Source organism: Emys orbicularis, chromosome 7 (genome assembly GCF_028017835.1).
Source record: "Emys orbicularis isolate rEmyOrb1 chromosome 7, rEmyOrb1.hap1, whole genome shotgun sequence".
Lineage (NCBI taxonomy): Eukaryota > Metazoa > Chordata > Testudines > Emydidae > Emys > Emys orbicularis.
In genome coordinates, this window is record NC_088689.1 from 40,198,566 (window position 1) to 40,219,173 (window position 20,608).

Here is a 20,608-nt window from a genome sequence, read left to right on the forward strand (position 1 = left end):
CTCTGGGCAGGTGGGGGGGGCGCTCGGGGCTTCTCTGGGTGGGGGGCTTTTGGCACCAGCCGCAGGGAGACTCAGGGCTCTGGCTGCCAGGGGGCTCGCCTCTTCACCCTCCCCATCCCACCGCTCGCCTCCTCACCCCCCCCCCATTGCCTCCTCACTCTCCCACTTGCAACCAGACCCTCCACCTGCCCTCCTCACCCTGCTGCTGGCTCACCTCCTTACTTCTCCTCCAGGCCCACCTCTCGCCTTCTCACCATCACCCCTAGCCTCCCCACCTTGCTCCTTAAGTGTTGTGTGTCCCACCTGTGTCTCCAGAGAGGCGGCGCATGCAGGAGCAACAGAGAGAAAGGGGAGGGGCTGATGCTTCTGCCCACCCCACTGCCCAGGAAACTGCCAAGGCCGCAGGGAGACCCCTGGTGGCCACATTTGAGAAATGGTGTTATAAAGAGAGAACAGAATTTAAGGGGTAACTTTTAAGGGATGGAACTACAGTTTTCAGCCTTACTGCTAGATTTCCCGACTTTTGGTATCTCAGCCTTAATGTTGCATAAACACTATTTTTGAATGGTCTATATATTGTAGCTTGTTTTCATTCAAGTCTACAAAATTATTTGGGATCCTCCCTGATGTAACAGTTGAGATAAAAATAAGGTAATTTATATAAGTAATGTCCAAGAATACATGGCTCCAGAGTTTTGGTTCAGCCTATGAACTAGAGAGGAGTCAGCCTTAAAGTCCGGATTCAGCAAATGATGAGTTTTTTGGTCTCTGGGGTTTTGGTTAGGGCTCATCTCTCATTCATTTCAAATAATATTCATAGATTCCAAGGCCAGAAGGGACCATTGTTGTTATCTAGTCTGACCTCTTGAATAAGACAGGCCATAGAACTTCCTCAAAATAATACTTAGAGTATATCTTTTAGAAAAACATCCAATCTTGATTTTAAAATTGCCAGTGATGGACAATCCATCATGACCCTTGGTAAATTGTTCCAGTGGTTAACTACCCTCTCTGTTAAAAATGTACACCTGTTCCCAGTCTGAATAAGTTTAGCTTCAGCTTCCAGCCATTGGATTGTGTTATACCTTTCTCTGATAGATTAAAGAGCCCATTATCAAATATTTGTTTCCTATGTAGGCATTTATAGACTGTAATCAAGTCACCCCTAAACCTTCTCTTTATTATTATAACAACAACAGAAGAACCTCTTGTTCAACAAATTATAATAATGAAATAGTAGAGGAAAATAAACTTCACTTGCAATGGGGGAAACAGTAATGCAGTATTGCTGACTCAGAACTTTAAGAAATCTTCATAAGCATGGTGCATTGCAGTAATAAAGTCGAAAAACTATTATACAAAAAGAACAATTACAACAATGCAAAGTAGCCAATCACAACTCACTGTGAGAGCTTCATTACAGCAACAGACTAATATTACAAAAGAAAATTGTAATACACAAGTTATTTTGAGTAAAAAGAGTACTATAGGGCAAGATAAATGTATCAATACTTTTTTTATCAACAACAATAATTACATTCAACAGTTATATACACCAGCAAAAGAAGATAGTGACACATCATAACCTAGAATGACAATTGGATGTTTACACTGAATCACAAGAAACATAGCAAAATGATGCCATATCAAATTACTGCTGGAAAAAGTTACTATATGAAATGTCTGCAGGGTAAAAATCAGGGTTTAGTGTGTGAAAATGTTTGAGAAATTAAGGGAAAGACAAAGATATACATGCAATATCCTGACATCACACACAGGGCCTGATCCATTGCCAATTTAAAATCACTGGAAAGCCTACTATTGACTTAAGTAGTTTGGATGAGGCCCATAGTTACTACAGAAAAATAAACATTGAAATTAATTCTGTGTGTTATTTCACTAATATTAATGGGAGCACTCACATTCATAAAGTTAAGCACATGCATAAGTGTTTGCAAGATTGGGGCCACAAGCACTTGGGGCCAGAACCTTGGCTGTATTCAGCTTAACTAGCCCCCCTGAAGATTCTTTGTGTTGGGGAATCCTTGTGTGATGTTGACCCATCATTGCAGGTTGTTATGGTTACATGGCAGCACCTCTGCCTCCCTTCTGTCTCTCTAAAAGGAAACACTTCAGGTCTTGGGCCTCTTGCCCTTACCTGTTTCTGGGTGGAATTTTGTGATTCTTCTACTGTTAGACTGGGACTCAGGTGGCTTAAATCTGTCTTTGCACCCAGACCTTCCTCCAGTCTTGCACCAGCACAGCTCACATGAACCTGCGCATCTGTATCTTTAAATTTAAAAAAAGAAGAAAAAAATATATAAGTTGGAAGAGTTATTATCTTTAGATGGAACTAGTTAAATAATGCCCCTCAAATACAATACCCCATGGATGGATGGGTTCACTGATGATTTTTTAAATTAAATATTGATTTATTTGTTGTACTCCATTAGACTCCTTGAATCATGCTATGATGAAAGGACAACTGCTGGACTCTATGGGGGAAATCCCAGCCCCACTGGAGACAATGACAAAACTCCCATTGATTTCATGGGATCAGGACTTCGTAGGCTGAAGTCTGCCCCACATATTTCCTGAATGCCCAGCTCACTTACTCAAACTGGGTGTTAAAACTGAATTTTACCTGTGAGATGCTGAGCACACTCAACTTCTGTTGACTTCAATGGGACTAGAAGGTGTTCAGCACATTACAGGAAACATGCAACACCTCACAAGAGCAGACCCTCAGAGAATGTGTCTTTATTTGAAATGAACCAAAATGCAAAAACTATGCTCTTGCTAAGATCTTGGGACATGACCCAGCCATCCTCTCCCCTGTACTAACTGTAAATATAGTAGGTGGTTGTTTTAATCTCAGTCTACATTGGTGGGACCACTATACAATATGGCAATGCCCCAACTTTGTATCTGGTAGAGACTGTTTCTGATGTCATAATGTTATAAAATTAGGGGTAACTCCACTGTCATAAAGGAAGATATACCTATGTAAAACTGTCATATCCCCAATCTGTAAAACCGGTATGCCCTGAGTTCCATAAAATGGTAATAGCATGGCTGGTCCCATCCCCACAGGTGGCAGCAGATTATGGACCTGAACTATAAGACCACTGATTTGTGTGAGTAAAGTTTTAGGATCAGGCTCCATGTTATACCAGGCCGTGGGAAGTACTGTGGTCTAACACAGTGCCCTGACACAGTTAACTTTGTGCAGATAGGATCCTTAGAGTGAATTAGAAAAAGTATAAAATAAATTAACTGTATAAAATGTCATGATCTCCCACATCCAATTATTTTATGAATATTTTCCCCTCTATAAATACAATAAAACAAAAGAAGAATAGTACATTGTGTATAAAAATCATCAATCCATGCTACTGCTATAGAAGATTGGTTAATTTTGCCTTTGCAATAAATCTTGATTTTACCATTTTTAGGGATACAGATAAACCATCAGGAAATTTATCATATTCATCAATTTTCTATTTACCAAGAATATCTCCTTAGTGTAACGTATTTACTTTGAATATTTGGATCTGGTTTCTAGCACTTTTTTTAACAAAATGGAAGAAACAGTCACTATAAAATAGTTCATTTGAACAACAACATGTATCTTTTAATTAACCGGTATATCAAAAAGTGAAAGGCTTATCACTTTGCAAAGTTCAAAACATACTCCTACAGAGCGATATATTCTTTGGGTATTAGAGATAACTGCTTCCAAAAATGTTATGTTTCTAGAACACGTTAGAATTGTCTCCATTGCAAATTTTCTATGGAAATCCTTATTGATATCCCAGAACTCAAACTGCTGAACTGTTTCATGTCCTCAGGTGTAATGGGCATAGTACTGAGTTCTTAATCACGTCTTCAGTGATTCATGTGCTGGTAGGAAATAACTGCAGTATGTATCAGTGCAAGCATTTTTATATGTTCCTGAAGCTGGCAAAAATATTTTATCGTGGAAATAAACACTTCAGCAGTATCTAGGACTTTTTTCCCTCTTACAGGCAGCAAAGGGGCTTGTTAAGTGAATCCCAGGTGTGTATTGCTAAAAGAAAAACATTTGAAAGTAAAGAAGACCTTATTGTAAAAGCTATTGGACAAACTTGCATTCAGTTGAAGCTGCAGCAATTAGTTAGAAAAGGAATTGTGCAGAGTAGTTTCTCTGAGGTACAGTATGTACTGATTAACTACAATAGGATTCATCTATGAAATATTACATGAAAAAGATGAGTAAGTTGTAGATGTTTTATTGTCTATGCTATATTGAATAGATTGGGTTAGTTGTATTTAATTCGCCGTGCTTTATCTTCAGCAATCAACCCTGTAAATGTACAAGACCAGCATGACCTTTGCGTTGACTACTTTGTGCCACTCTGGCAAATAAAAGCAGCTATTATTTATTTATTTAGCATTTGAATATTCACCGAGCCAAGCAATAGTGTTCTTAGTGGCCAAGTGGAGCTTTCAGAACCCACCGCTGAATTTGATTAGTGGGCTCTTTGCCTCATTCTAGCAGCACAAAGCAGCCATTAACGCAGCCTAACCACTTATGGCCGCTCTGTGCTGCTTGAGTGAGGCAAAACAGTTGGAGTTTACTAATGTATCTGGCTCTTTTTGTGCAGGTAGGTGGGGAAACATAGTGTGTGTTCAAGTAGTTGATGTAGACAACTGGGAGTCAAAACTCATTTGTCTGTTCCCTTCTGCATCTCAGCTTCCCTATTGAAAAGATGGGCAATATTCAGTTTATGGACTATTGCAAGGCTTTTCAATCTATAACTAATTTCTGGGAGATCACTGGAGGAAAGTGACACAGAATGGGGCTCTGTCTGTGCCAAACTGAACTCCATTTTGTCTTGTGAATACCACTTTTGATTGTAACCTTCATTGCAACCTTCACTTTGCATTGTAATCTCCATGTTCAATTAAGATATCCATTTTGTGTTGAAAACCACCTGGCCCTGACAAGGCCAGTCTATTCTAGGTACTGTCCGGTTCAAGCTGGGGGGTGGGATACCTCAGAAAGGGCTAACCCTGAGAGAACCCCATTAATGTCTATCAATAGATTATCTCCCCTACTGAAACAGTGATTTTCTAGCAGTATGGCTATTGATTTCCAGTGATTCCTAAAAGCCTGACTGAGGAGAGGATGGGAAGGCTGGAAGCTAAATTCAACCAGTGGAAGCAGATGGGGAAACAGAGGCTCAGACAGATTTAAAAGGTGGGTGTTCCTCTGAGCAAGAGATCACCAGGTTAAGGGGAGAGAAGGCAGAAAAGCCTTCCTACCCTAAGGGCATTCACCAATCCCAGGAGTCATAGGAGGGGTGAGATCAGGGTAAGGATCTACAGTTGGGAGTATGTTGTTTTTCAAAGATCTGTAAATATCAGGCATGCTCTATTAAGAATAAGGTGTCTATGGTTAAGAAATTCCTTTGCTAAGCCTGTGTTCCTTGCTTTCCTACCATATTGTCCCTGAAGGGTTTAATTAGGAAACAGAGATCTCACAGCTAGGTGGACTCTTTGGAAATGGGTTTAAGGAAGAGGGGGTTTAGGAGGACTGAAGTGCTGGTTTGGGGGTTTAAGGTAGCCAGACTACAGGGTCCCACTAACCAAGGAGGGTGTCAGACACCGGTTCTATACCTGTGAGTGTCTCTGAGATACCCACAGCTAGGAACATGACCAGTCATTACCCAAACCACGGAGGGCTTCAAAACACATGAGACCCAGGATCTGAGTCCATGTAAAAGAGGTGGGTTACTGTCTAGACAAGAGGATTAGGCCATACAAGAAAACTGTTATATAAATGTGGAAAGTATTACTACTATTCTGTTGTGTGTGTGCCCTTCACTCCCAGATCTGCTATCATTCAAAACCTACAACTAAAGACATCTGGGGAGAGCAATAGACACGCATATATGTTAAATGCATTTAAATATATTGGACTGCAATAGCTTTTTGGAAGACAGAGTAGAAAAAGTGTAAGTTTTTGCCAAGTCTAAGGAGGACGGTTGGCACAAGAGCTGTGTGAAAGTCACTATTTTTCTTTTGTAGATTTGTGTATGAAATTCATTGTGTTTCATGTAAATTTGCTATAAACACAAAATTTTCTATGAAATGTTGATAATTTCTCATGAGAAAAAGGATATTCCCACTGTTTTTATATAAGCCATGTTTGCTCATTAGAAATTCAGGAACCTCAGAAAAAAATTCCAAAAGAATGAGCATATTTTTCAGTTTGTGACCAAAAAAAAATCAACCTTAATTTTATTAGGAATATTCTACATAGTTGTCAGCACCCGCATGTTTCCTGTATGAATTCAATGAAGTCTTTTGCCCAGTGGTAAAAAGAGCTGAAAAATATAGCCACAATGTTAACATCAATGTATCAGAACTCTTAGAAATAGATTATTTATAAGCAGGAATATTTCAATATGGCTCTAAAAAATTATCATACATTAGAACATTTAGGAACCTGGAGCTTTTGTCAGTTCCTCAGCAAAACTTGACTAAAGGAATTGATTAGGTGAGTAAACTTACTTAAAATATTTGGACAGTATGCGGTGAATTATGTTCTTTGCTTTCTTACATCCTTTTAAAATGTGGCAGATAAAAATTCTGGTTGTTAGTTTCTCTGGATACCAGCTAGGAATCTGGGCAATAAAATATCACTTTGTAATAAAAAAAATCATATTTATTCCAGAAGTTTATGGGGAAGTGGGAAGAACAATAAACTACACGAGGCAGCATCTTTCATAGCTAAAAATGTGAAAAATCTTTCAGATATGCAGTACACTGAAAGGTACAATATACACTAGGCCAGATTCAACCCTGGCACCAAGCAACATAAACCAGAGAAAATTAGCAGAAATTCTACCAGGGAGGCATCACAACATGACTGAAAGCTTCCTTACACTGAGACAGCCATTGAAGACCAGTGGGGCCCATAATGAAGGCAGAGCTAGTGGTGGAGAAGAATGTGACCACAGTAGTTAGGAAAGGTACTGATGCAGCACATCCCTACAGGAGCTTCAACCATCAGAAGCTCTGATGAAGCCACCAGGTGCAAATTACAATTGCTCCGCTTCCAACTCCATGCAACCCAGAAGATAGAGTACACAGCAGAAATCCCAGTTACCTTCTCCCAGGAGTGAATCTGAGCATGGTGCACAAACCACCCTTACTGGCTCAAGGAGGTTCAATATGCATTTCTTTTGCACCTCCTTGATAGTTGACTATCTTTAACCTTTTAATCATAATAGATATTCAAAGATAGACGACAGTATTAGGGTGTTTATTGAACACTATATGAAGCTTTTAGTCTATAAAAGTACATGTTCTTGGATTAATAAAAATGGCAATTTAAAATGTATTCAAAGCTGAATATGAGCAAATCCCAGTTGAAAGGTATTAGCCCTTCTGCATTGTTGTAGAGCAATTGGCATTTATGACTCCGCATAGCTGAAGAGTCAGAGTACACGGTTGGGTGTAACTCCAAGGAAACACTGCAACAAGAGCCAGATTTGGAAGAATGACTGCCTTCTGTTTCCATTAGTTTACAGAGTAAGCCAGGAGGAACACAGTGGTCACTGACAGATATGGTGTAACAGAGACTGAGGGTCTGTTAAAGTTTTTTCCCAGAAGCTCCACACTATGTGGACTCTATTTCTCCGTGGCTGAACAGTTGCCCCTTCTTCAGCTTTAATTTTTTTTCTCCAGTTGTGCTTTTCTCTGCATATTTCTTCAGTCAGTTTCTATGTGGAAATTTTCTTCAGTGCTCTTTGCATCAGAATTGAATGGATAAATCATAAGAGGTTAAAAATATAGATAACTGAATAGCCTTGCTTTGATTCAACATTTGAAAACTCTTCGTTAGGTGGATTAACTCCCCTCATCTGTTGCTTCCCCATTTAAAGGAACTGCCAGTCCTTGAACAGTCGGACTCACCATAGGGATGCTGATGTCTCAGAGCTTATTCTGCAGGTTAGTTCCTTGGCAAGCTTGAGTACTTGAGTCACAGTCTCTATTAGGATGAAATGACATTAAGATCGTTGGAACAAGAGGCACTGAAAGCCTATTGTATTTTCCAACACATGTTTAATCATGTTGTAAGTGAAATGCCAACATGTGACAACATCTAGAATCAGCTTCGGACCAACCAGACCTGAATCATTTTCCTGCAGCTTAGAGACAACCGTGAATGAATATTTGAAATAGCTGACAAACAAGTTTGCCTTGGAGGATTGTTCTAGTAATGTCTCCTTGCTGTTGATCTGCAGCCTGAATAATGCAAATCATACCAAGCTGTACGCACTACATTCACTGACAGCTTTTATGATGTTAGCTGCATTATCTCAGAACACCACCTGGACAATACCATTAGCAAGCTGCCATTTATAAAACATGTTCAGAAATGCCTCTTAAGTGTCTCCATATGTTTGCTATCAAAAGCTTCACAATGTAGCTCAACTGTTTCTTTGGTGAATTCCTTTCCTATCAAGTGTGCTGTTAGTCCTAGAAAGAATTGTGAGGTGTTGCTCTGTGTCCATACAACTACAACAAACAATAGGATTTCATGGTTTTCATTGGCATCATCATTTGTTGCCAGATTATTCATATATAACATGCCGAACGGTATAAGGAAATACCTTGTGCAAAGAAAGCTCCTGGGGCTCAGCAGTTCACATTGGCTGGTTATCATCAGCTCATCAAGGCCAACGTGAATTCTCTTTGCAAGTAAAGAATTCATTTCCCAAGGTCTCTTTGGGATACCCAGTCATCCATAATCCTGTGTGCACTCATTTGAGATTGGGTTTCTATTCTGAAGCCTCATTTTTACTTTCTGGTAACCCTTTCTAGGGTATTATATTAAGCCTTATTTCCACATGCCTTGTGGAATAGCCTGCCAGTGCATTTCCAGGAGAGACTGTAATTTTGCATAATCTGCATCATTTTTTCATGGATTAGTCTCACTATGAATTTGACATGAGAATAAGTGATGTTTGTACACAAACCAGGAAATAGAAGGGCAGGGATAACAATGATATTGTCTGATTGTTCTGTAAGGAACAGAGACATCTTGAGGGTTCCATTTACTTTTTTGCATTTTGCTTTTCCACCCCTTCATTTCTTCTATTGGAAGAGATAATTTTTGGGGGGAAGTGTCTTGACAACCAGACTTGCCAGAGTGTGTTCCATGCACAGGGAGCAGTACAAAGGAAGGCATGGTGGTGGGAGTGGGAGAAAGGAACAAAGGGGACATTGAAAATAACATCACTTGTAGACCTAAAGGTATGGCAAGTGTGAAAACAAGACCAAGTCAGAGAGACAGCATGAGCCTTAAAAATGTAGGTCCTTGAATGCAAGAACATGAGTTTGAACAGTGCAATGGGGAACCAGTGAACTAAGACAAAGGGTGAGGGAAGGTTCATGTGGTCTAAAGGAAAGGTGAGCATTTTGGATGGACTGAATTTGGCAAGGTTAATAAAAAAAAGCAGGGAAAAAGAAAGTTGCGGTAGCTAGGATGAGAAATGCTTTGAGTGTGGATGAGTACCTGGATCATTGGAATGGAAAGGATGGAGTAGCTTTAGAAATGTTGTGGAGGAAAAAAAGTGACAGGATTGAGTCACAAACCACCTGTATATGAGTAGAGTAGAAGGGAAGAGAAGGGTTGAAGATTATTTTAATCATGTGGCCAGGTGGCAGGAAAGATAATGGTGCTATCAAACATAACAGATACTGGACATGGTAAAGAAGACTTGAGAGGAAAGATTATGAGCTCAGTTTTGGCAAAGTGAGCTACCATCCAAGATAGTAAACTATCCTGGACAAGATTTCCTAATCTTTGTTTTACAGCATCCGGCACAATAGGCTTCAAATCTAATTATGCCCTTTGGGTGTTATTTTAATATAAATGATTCATAATAATAATAAAATGAGATATCTTAATCTGACATGGCTACTGGGTATCTTATTTTCTTCTGAGCAATTCCAAATAACTTCATCAATAGACTAGTACAGAGACTAAATTTAGATCAGGGACTCCTCACATCTCTAGTATATCCATGTAATCACTATTTTCAGAGATAAAAGAAAATCAGGGACACAAAACTGTAAATTCTGCAATTTTATCATCTTTCTGTATTTATTCATCATCATTTCCTTCAGACTTTGACATGAGAAAGTTTTCTGTTTATAGCTTTTTCCACTACAAAGACGCTTCACAGAATAGACTGTTGCATTGTTAACTGTGGTCTACACTACAAACTTAGGTCAATGTACGCTGCCTTGCATCAATCTAGTTGTTCATGCGTCTACACTTAAATTTGTCTCCCACTGATGTAAACTTTCTGTTACACCGACAGTAACACCACATCCCTGAGCAGCGTTGAGCAATGGTCGATGTAGTGAGATTGACACAGCGCAAATGTAGACACTTCATTACCTATGCAATGCCGACCACCTCGGCCATCATTGGCAGAGATCAAACCTGGGACCTCTTGAGCTAAATGCATGAGCCTCTGCTGCATGAGCTAAAAGACACATCTCTCTTAACCAACGCTGTAGCAGGCTCATCGGTCTCTAGCTGGCCTAGCCACTACTAGAGGGGGACAGAGTGCTACACCGAGCAGGCTGGGGTCACACCTATGTTGACCCTAACAGTCCTCCAGCAACTGTCCCACAATGCCAGACACTGAATGCTCTGGTCACAATTGTGAACTTTGCTGCCTAGGGGTCATGGAGACTGGAAGAACCCCCCACCCTTTAAGGCCCTGTGGATTTTTGAAATGCCTTTTCCTGATTGTGCAGTTTGGCGAGCACACCTAGCTGATCTCCACTGTTGTGCACCACTTCCCAGCTGACCGTGCTGGCTACATGCTCCAGCTTACAGTAGACCAGAGATATTGGATCTCCTGGGCCAGTTGGGAGAAGAGGCTGCGCCCGCTGTAGAAAAGTGGACATCTATGAGCAAATTGCACAGAGGGTGCAGGAGAAGGGGTATGACAGGGATAAGTAGCTGTGCTGTGTGTAAGCAAAGGAACTGCACCAGGCATGCCAGAAGGCCAACAGTCAATCCAGTGACAAGCGGCAGGTCTGATGCTTTTACAAAGAGCTGCATGCCATAGTTGGTAGAGCCCTATCGCCACCTCGCACACCACCATGGATATCTCCCAGAAGCCCAAGTCACAGGCCTCTGGCATGAACAGTGAGGACAAAGATGACAGAGGATATGTGACCATGGGGTGGAAGGGAGTGGAACACCTGCGCCAGATAAAGAGGAGAAAGAAGAGGACTCAGGATAACATGTTCAGTGAGATCCTGAAAGGCAGTGCTGCATCAGACCATGAACATAAGGCCTGGAGGGTGAATGTTGCAGACTGTATGGAGGGGGAAAGAATGGACAGGAGAAAGGCCTAGGAGTCAGAGATGGAGATGCACCAGGTCATAATGGGGCTTCTCCAGGAGCAAACTTAGATGCTGCAGATTCTGGTGGACCTATAGGTCCAACAACTCCGCGCTCACCTCCCTTTGCAGTCCATAGAGAACTCCAGTATAGCACCATCCTACACCTCCCTACCCTCAACATCTTATGTCGCATCAGGGATTGCATTCCTACCCCTATCACTCCACACTGGGGAACATCAAGGACAACCAGAGTTTCACATACATCAACTGTGGCTCTCACAGGACAGTATATGTGTAGCTAAAATGGACATTAATGTTCCTTCCCCTTCTTTAAGCTCTGATCCATACATGTATTAGGGTTTTAATGTATTTAATTTTAATTTTCACAGAATTTTTTTTTGAAGTATTTTTTGTTACTCAGTAAAATTCTATTGTTTGGGAAATAATTCATTTTTACTAGTTCCCAACATATGCTGCAGAATGGCTGGCAGTATTGAAAGCACCCACTTACTTCTGATTGTACACTTTTACCCACCTCATGGGATCAGTGAGACACACAGTGCAATCCTAAATATACAACAAGTACCACAAAAGTAATAGTTGTTATATTCATAGATGTGCATCAAGCTCCACAATATTTCTAACAGACCCCCAAACTGCAGAGCCAGGCAGAGCACAGTACAACCTACCACATTACTGTGGCTCGCTGTTAAAGTTCTCTTTCAAAGCCTCGATGAGCCATCTAGCTCCACATGGAGCTCTTCTGATATCATTAAACACAACATTAAAGTATGATATATATTGTTTCTGTTAAGAAGGCTTTTAAGAACAATTGACACATTACTCTAAAGCTTGCCAGTGGGTTATTTCAATCAACTTTTGGTTAACTTTTATTGCAACAAGGTTCACGCTCCACCTATAAAATATGATTTTGTTCAACTTTCCTTTCCCCAAAGTAATTGGTTCAGTTTCTGAATGTAGTTAAGATATATCCAAGTTTTTGTGCTATATTATTAAGAGCAGGGCTTCCATACATTTCACATGATAATACCAGAAAGATTTCGCAGAGCACTTTGTTTGCTACAGTAAGTATATCTTTGTGAAGGAAACTGTCTGCTCAAATAAAATTGCCTGCAATACCAAAACAGAATGCCTTTGAAGTCACCAAGTTTATTTTGATTATGTGGCGATTACATTTTTATTGTATTTATTAACAATTTAATTGCCTAATCAAAAATCTGCATCATGAAAAAAAAAATAGCCATCTATAGCACTACAGAGGTGTAGTACAATGTGCACCACAGCTGCATCACCACATAGTAAAAATTATGATTACAACAGAATGAAGGATTCTGGCTATACACCCTAGGGGCTTTAGCCAGCTCCTAGTTAAGCCAATGGGAGTCTCTTCATTGACTTCAATGGGCCCTTAAACAATAACCCTACATTTAACTTTACCACCAACAACTTTATATGTTTTTAGAGAGAGAGAGAGAGAGAGAGAGAGAGAGAGAGAGAGAGAGAGAGAGAGAGAATTCCCAACAAAAGAACCAAGGAAGACACCCACAGGCCCCCAAATTTGTAATAGGACATGCTCTGTCCCCATCTTCTGATGCCCCAGGAACCTCTCAGACTCTGTCTAGTAAGGGGCAACTCATGTGATTTATTAACATTCTCATCACCAACAGTCTCATGCAGCAAATTATTTACACAGTGCTGAGCCCTGGCACCTCTAGACTTGGCAGTTCATAGCTCTGGCAACTCTGGGCTTGCTGGATCAGTTGTGAAAATAAAAAAAGTTGCTTGAGCCCTGGCACCTAATTGCTTGAGCCCTGGCATCTCTTTCATTACAAATTAAGCATCGGCATAAAGCCTCCCCCCCCCCCCCAATCGCTAAGAGGTACAGCACAGAATCTCACTCAATTTATATACACACTTTACTAGAAATTTTTTTACTGTGATAGAAGGAAATACAATATGAATGTTACACAATGAGACAGTCCCTTGAATGCCTTTAGCTCAGGCAAGGAGGCACCGAATCAGCACATGCACAGCTCCCTTGACCATGAACGCTTTCCAGCCACCTGTGCCCAATATATGGGTACAGTGGCATCCTCTAGCTACTTTCATGCAAGAAAGGCTGCAACCACTTCCGCCATTGCAACCTGTCCCTATTGGATTTTCAGCCTTGGGAGCCTTCAGCCAGGATTTATGCTATCAGAAACTATCATAGACCCAGGAATGGCTATAGTCCAAAATCTGTAAAGCACTCTAGAGATGAAAAGTGATCAATGAAAGCTAAGTATTATTAATAAATATTAAGATAAAATAGTATCTATATTCACTTTCATTAGGATGAGGTTTCTATCTTGAAATTAAGCTTTTGACCATGGTAAGGACATAATGATATGGAATACAACTTCTTCAGAGTACTGTACAAAACAATTTCCTAATAATAAAGATAAAAATTTAATGCACAGTTAACCAGCATGTCCATGAATAAATCTTGATTGATTAGCATTCCATGTAATTAATTAGCAAAATCTGACCAGAGCCCAGTGAGCACCACATATGAGTTACAATAAAGCAGGACAAATTATTTCCCTTCTAAAAGGAAAAGGGGTCAGGGATAATGAATGATGTAGACAGTGATCGCAGTCCTACAGCAAGCTCTATAACAGGAGAGTGTTATTTTCCATCTTCTGGGAGGTTATCACTATTATAAATCCCTATATTTCATTTTACAAAATTATATAATTGGAATCATATCTTTGTATTAGAGACACCATTTCACTTACACAATATAATCAAGCAAAATTGCTGTGTATTGATCTGTCCACAGACCTTTAATAAAAAGTAATAATTTATACAATGTAATTTCTCTCCTGTTTGTTTTAAGGTACATTATTATTTGTATGTCTTTGCGATTACATCAAACTAGTACTGTTATTAACACTATCTTTATTGATATACTGGACTGAAATCCAGTGGCTAGACTTTTATATTGCAGATTTTTTTTTATTTTACTAGTTTCACCATAACTGATAACATGCCTCTTATCTAACTGTGCCCCAAACCACTAGCCCAGGAAACAGATCTTTCCAAGAATCTGTATTTACCCAATTGTTTTTTTAAATGAATGCAAAAGAATTCTCAAATTTTACATGTAGGGCCTCATTCCCATTTACACTATGGCCACTTGACATCTTCCTGGCAAGGTAAAAGAGCTTTAAAATAAGTGTAAAATTATCATGGGCCATGGGCCAAATTACAAATTGGCCTGAGTATAAATGAGAATTAGGCCCATTGCTTTCTACCCCAGCGGAAGGAGGATTGGGAAGAAGGTCAAATGGTGACCTCCAGTGAACAAGGTAAAGAGAAGCAAAGGAGCCTTGTAAAGGATGGAAAGTCCTTCCCCATACAGATTAAGGAGCACCAGCACCTATGTGCTGTGCTCCTCCTAACCCTTCAGAAACCCTTCTGCACAAACTCCGCAGCTGCTTTGTGGCTTTTGGGAGAGGAGGGATGAGAGTGGTGAGCTACAGATCTAGTAGAGGATGCCATTTTGTTTTACAGTGCCCATGCAGAGGCCAGACAGAATCATCCTGCAGGCCAGATCCAGCCCACAGGCCCCCAGTTAGACTACATTTTTTGTAAATTCTGGGGCATGCATATGTGGCATACATAGATGGCATGCCACTGAACTCAACTCAGCACACCCTTCTCAAAATGGTTGGATTTCAAAACTGAAATTAATGTTGTTCTTTGACGGATTTATGTCCCCTCTTCAGTTTCTCACCATGTAAGAGAGAAGTACAGTATGAAGGGAGGGGGGAGAGGAGCCAGTGGCATCATGGCATTTGAGTGAGTTATACAGCCAAAAGGAAATAAGCATCAAGAGCAGTTTGAGTGTGCAGCACATCTTGAAGATGCCCAGGATTCATAGGTCTGGGACCTCATCTCCCTGTGGATACTCCGACTCCACAATGTTTTAGGGACACACTCCTCTTCCCTACACACAGCTACAAACCTCTCCCTGTCTGTGGAAAAACATGCTAGAAATCAGACAAATGATAGACTTAAGAAAACTCTGCACACTCATTCCCTTCCTGTAGGTTTTTCCATGGTAGAGGGAGTATATGAATCAATATAACTAAGGCTACGTTTTAGTAACAGGTATTTTTAGTAAGAGTTATGGACAGGTCATGGGCAGTAAACAAAAATTCATGCCCCGTGACCTGTCCATGACTTTTACTATATACCCCTAACTAAAACTTGGCCCGGGATGCCGCGGGTGCTCTGGGCGGGGGCAGGGGTAGTGCATGGCCCAGGACCCTCACTGGTGCTGGGAGAGGGCCTGGGGGGGCGGCGTGTGGCCTGGGACCCCTGCTGGTGCTGAGAGGAGGGTTGATGGGACTCACAGGCTCCCTACCAGGCTCCACGTATCCCTGCAGCTCCTAGGAGGAGGGGCAGCCAGGGGGGCGCCGCACACTGCTCCCGCCACAAGTGCCAGCTCCGCAGCTCCCATTGGCCGGGAACCACAGCCAATGGGAGCTTTGGGGGCAGTGCCTGTGGGCACGGGCAGTGCGTGGAGCCCTCTGGCCTCTCCGCCTAGGAGCTTCAGGGACATGTTGGTGGGAGCCGGGGAGCCCTCCACCCCCAGGTAAGCGCCACCCCACACCCCAGCCTGACCCCTGAGTCCTCTCCCACACACCCAAACTGCTGCTGCTGGCCCAGCACCGGCCACCGCAGAAGTCACAGAAGTCTTGGAAAGTCACAGAATCCGTGACTTCCATGACAGCACGCAGCCTTAAATATAACCAATTAATAACTTATTTGTTGTCTATTCAGGTGTCAAGATTCTTCATTAGTGACACAAAAAAATCCCTAAATATCTTCTCTTTCCTTAAAACTTTACCCTACATTTCCCCCAACATTTGTATCTTGCACCATTCCATTCTCTCTCAGCATATGCACAGTGTGCCCAGCTATTTGATTTTCCTCATTCACCTTTAACTTACATTGCCTTTCTTATTTTGTCTGTTTAATATAATTGTCTTAGTACTCAAATTAGTATAACCAGTTTTTAATATCGTACATTACTGTATACACAAGATCCTAATGCAACCCTTGGAAATACCCCAGAAAGGAACATGAAGTTCCATATATTTTGACATGTTTCACAGACAGAAAAGAAGCCATAACTCCTAACATTGTTGTGTGTCACATATTGCACTTATAGCCTGAAGACCAACAAATTCCACTAGACCCCCAAGTTTTCCAGCTCTACGCTGGTTCTCCCCAAAGAACATGCACCACTGGCTTCACACCTCTTACGCCCTGAATTTGGAGGAAGATTCAAGGAGCTTGTAAAAACTATTATTTAAAAGTATTTATTTGAAGCCTCGACAATTAGATGATTCCCAAGACTTGCTTTGCCATAAATAATACAACTTTTGATCAATTTAGGAAGGGTAGTAAGGGAGAGCAAAACAAAATCAGTCTGTCTCTCCATTCCCCATCCAAAGCTGCTAGAAGGAAGTAGTTCATTTATCTATCTTACATCCCACTCCACCACAGCAGTTTGTCCCAGAGGTGCTCTCTCTTCCTTTGCCTGTGTGTGTCCAGTCTTCAATACCTAACACAGAGCTAAGCAGTCTGCTCCTCTTTCTGATCAGTACATACCTATCTGATAAAACAGCAGGTATTCCTGTGATCTCTGAGCCAGTCCCATATCATTAGAAGTGGTAGAAGTTTTTTGGTCAAAACAGTTTTTTATTCAAAAATGCTGTTTTTACAAAACTGAATTTTTTCACAAAGTCATTGATTTTGACTAAATTTTTATTAAATGTTTTGGGTTTTTTATTTTGAAATGACTGTTCTGAAATTTATTTTATATGAAACAAACAAATAAAAGGAATCAAAATGAAATATTTTGAGTTTATCAAAGTGAAATGTTTTGATTGACCAAAACCAATATGTTTTTTCAGAATTTTCAAAACAATTGAATCTTTAGCTTTTCATTCCAATTGGGGATGCAATTTTTTTAAATGCTGAAATTTTTCACAGGCTGAAAAAACCCATTTTCCAACCTGCTCTAAATCTCAATCATCAGGACACAATGATCTGTATATAGCACAATTAGCTCTACTGCATCACCAAACGGGCCCGACCACTAGGGAAAAATTGTTTTGGCACACAGCATCCACCTTGAGACTGTTGATATCCAATGCCGTGAGAGCAGCAAAAGGAAGGGTGGTACGTTTCAAAGGCCCTGCAGAGGGAGGAAGAGCTACATGATCTGTCTTTTTCCATAGAAAAACTAATGGTAATAGGACCAAACAAGTTCCTCAAAGAATCATATTAAAAATAAACAAACTGCAACTGAATTCTGTTTATATTAACGTTTTAATTTGGGTCACAAGTGAATAATATAAATCACTATTACTTGAATATATTAGATACGAACAAGGCAAAAAATAGGGCACTGGACCAACCAAATTACATATTATGCTTTCCCTACATTGCTGCATAATATTCTTGCAAGTGCCAAGAACTAATTTTCTAAAATATATGTGCTCATAGAAGTTCCTTTCAAGTTCATACTGTTTTATTTGTATTTAGTATGTATAGAGTTAAAGATCATGGGAAATTATATCAACTACTAGGTTACAGCTAGTCAAAAAATTTCCATTTAAATTGTTTTGCAGTGGAAAATAGGGATTTTGGCTGAACAACATTTTTCATGAAAAGTGAATGCTTTCCATGAAAAAAAAATATTTTATTTTTAATCAAAGCATAAATGGCCTGAAAACTTAAATGTATTAGGATTTTTCCTAAAAAATTAAATAATTCAATTTGGATGTGTCACCTGGGTTTCTGATTGGGAGTTTTAACTTGGGTTCCTTATGTCTCCAGTCTTCTCTATGGATGGGGTTCCCAGCCTGACTACATTTCCCTGGGCTTTCTGGTGGTACCACCTAGTGTTTAGGTCCCCGGGTCACAACTCTCCCCTGTCTCTAATGTCCCTTGCTGTTGGTCACTCCAGCATGGTGATGGTCTATCTTCCAGTAAATAGTAACTTGGCCCTCCAGCTAGGTCACTATTGAAGTCCACCCCTTTCCAGGGTAATAGGGTCCAATAAACAGAAGTTCAGCATCCCCCAAAAACGAGATTTCAGCCCAACTCTGTAAACCCTGAAGTAAGTGCGAAAAGGCCTTTGAGGGCCTTATGTCTTTATCGCCCTGGCTGGTAGGAGCGCCTGGGCCCTCCCTCTCTACCATGGTCTGACCCAGGACCCTAGAGTGACTGCAATATTAAGCACCCAAGAGCTCTCTGAGGCTGCCTGCCTAGGCTACTTCTTACCATTTATTTCCCAGTCTAGCATGTGATCACAGTCTCACAAACAATCCAAGAAAAGAGAACAAAGGATTTCTTAATCCTTAAGGATGAGGTAGTCCCTCCTCCAGGGCATGCAGTAACTGCCCCTTGAATACATACCGCTCCTTCCCTGCAGTAAGGACTCCTGCTGTGCCCTTACTCAGGAGCTTTCAGGATAGGATAGGGGGATGGACCTATCTGCTATTCCTCTTCTCCCATCCCCAATTTTCTGAGCTGTCTGGCTCTCTTAAAACTTCTCTTCCATCTGAAACAGGCTCTGTAGGTGGTGGAGTGGGACCACTTGGGCCCCGACCTGCTTCTTAACCCCTTCTATCTCAGTCTGGGGTTTATATACCCCATCACATTGCCATGAAGCACTGCTTCCCTTTACCAAAACAGAATACTGTAGTATACCATGGAGTATGTAATCTGATCTGGGAGCCTGGCTTATAGATGAGAATGGGAGTATTAGGCAACTACAGTTCCCATGAGGCATGACAGTGGCATTTCCGAATAAAAACTTGTTGGTTTTTTGGCAAAAATATTTTAGGTTTTTATTGTTTTGCTTAAAAGTCAAAATATTCCATGGAAAGAAAGTCCATTCACCTGCCCACTTCTTTCTGGCCCACCCACTATCCATACTCTCCCCATAATGCAGGCCCTGAAAGGTACACTGAAATAGTGAGTTGTGGTGCCTTTTTCAAAAGGAGGAATGATGTCACAGATTTATCCAATCAGAATTTTCCAAAACTGTTCTATCTTACTCAGGGTATGTCTATACTACCCGCCGGATCAGCAGGCAGCAATCGATCCAGCAGGGATCAATTTATCACGTCTAGTCTAGATGCAATAAATTGACCCCCGAGTGCTCTCCCGTCGACTCCTGTATTCCAGCACCGCGAGAGGCACAGGCAAAGTCGACAGGGGAGCAGCAGCAGTCGACTCACCATGGTGAAGACACCATGGTAAATCGATCTAAGTACGTCGACTTCAGCTACATTATTCATGTAGCTGAAGTTGCGTAACTTAGATCGATCCCACTCCCTAGTGTAGACCAGGGCTCAGAGATGATCTTTCTCTGGGGCTGCTACTGAGAATGGCACACCCCACAACACATTTTCTAATATAACCACAGTTCCCAGAACTAATTCAGCATATCAAAAAATCTGACCATTGTAAATTGACATTATTTTTCACTCATTTCCTGTGAAAAATTCATGGCTTGGTGGGAGTATGGCATTATGGTACAGTAGTTTCCGCCTCCTCCTCTATTCCCCCCCAATTTCTCATTCTCACTCTTCTCTGATGCCCCACCACAGCCTCTAACACAGATAAGCTCAGAGCCAGCCTTATAATTAGTGAGGACACAAGCAATTAGGCTACAGTGAAGACTCAACTGCCAATGGTAAACTTGCATTCCCTTTTCATCTCACTATTAGAGCAAGATGCAGGTATAATTCTACAATGCCCCCATTGCCAGAGAGCAAGCCAGTCTATTAATTTTTAATCTGCTTACTTTAGACTAAGGATTCTCTGAAGGTCACCCAAAAGTATCAGGCCTCAAGCGGTCATTCACAATCCTAAAGCCACAGTGTGTTTTGATTCTGTCAGGAACACAACAGTTCTGGAGTGTAAGCTTGCCTTAAAAGGAACAATGCACCCTGTCACAAACCTTTACATGAGCGTATGATCCCTTTCCACGTTTTTACTCCATCATAACTACTACAGTACTGGAGAAAGCTTTATGTCTCTATATATTCCTCTGAGGACACAATCACTTTAAATTCAAGAGATTCCCTATTTA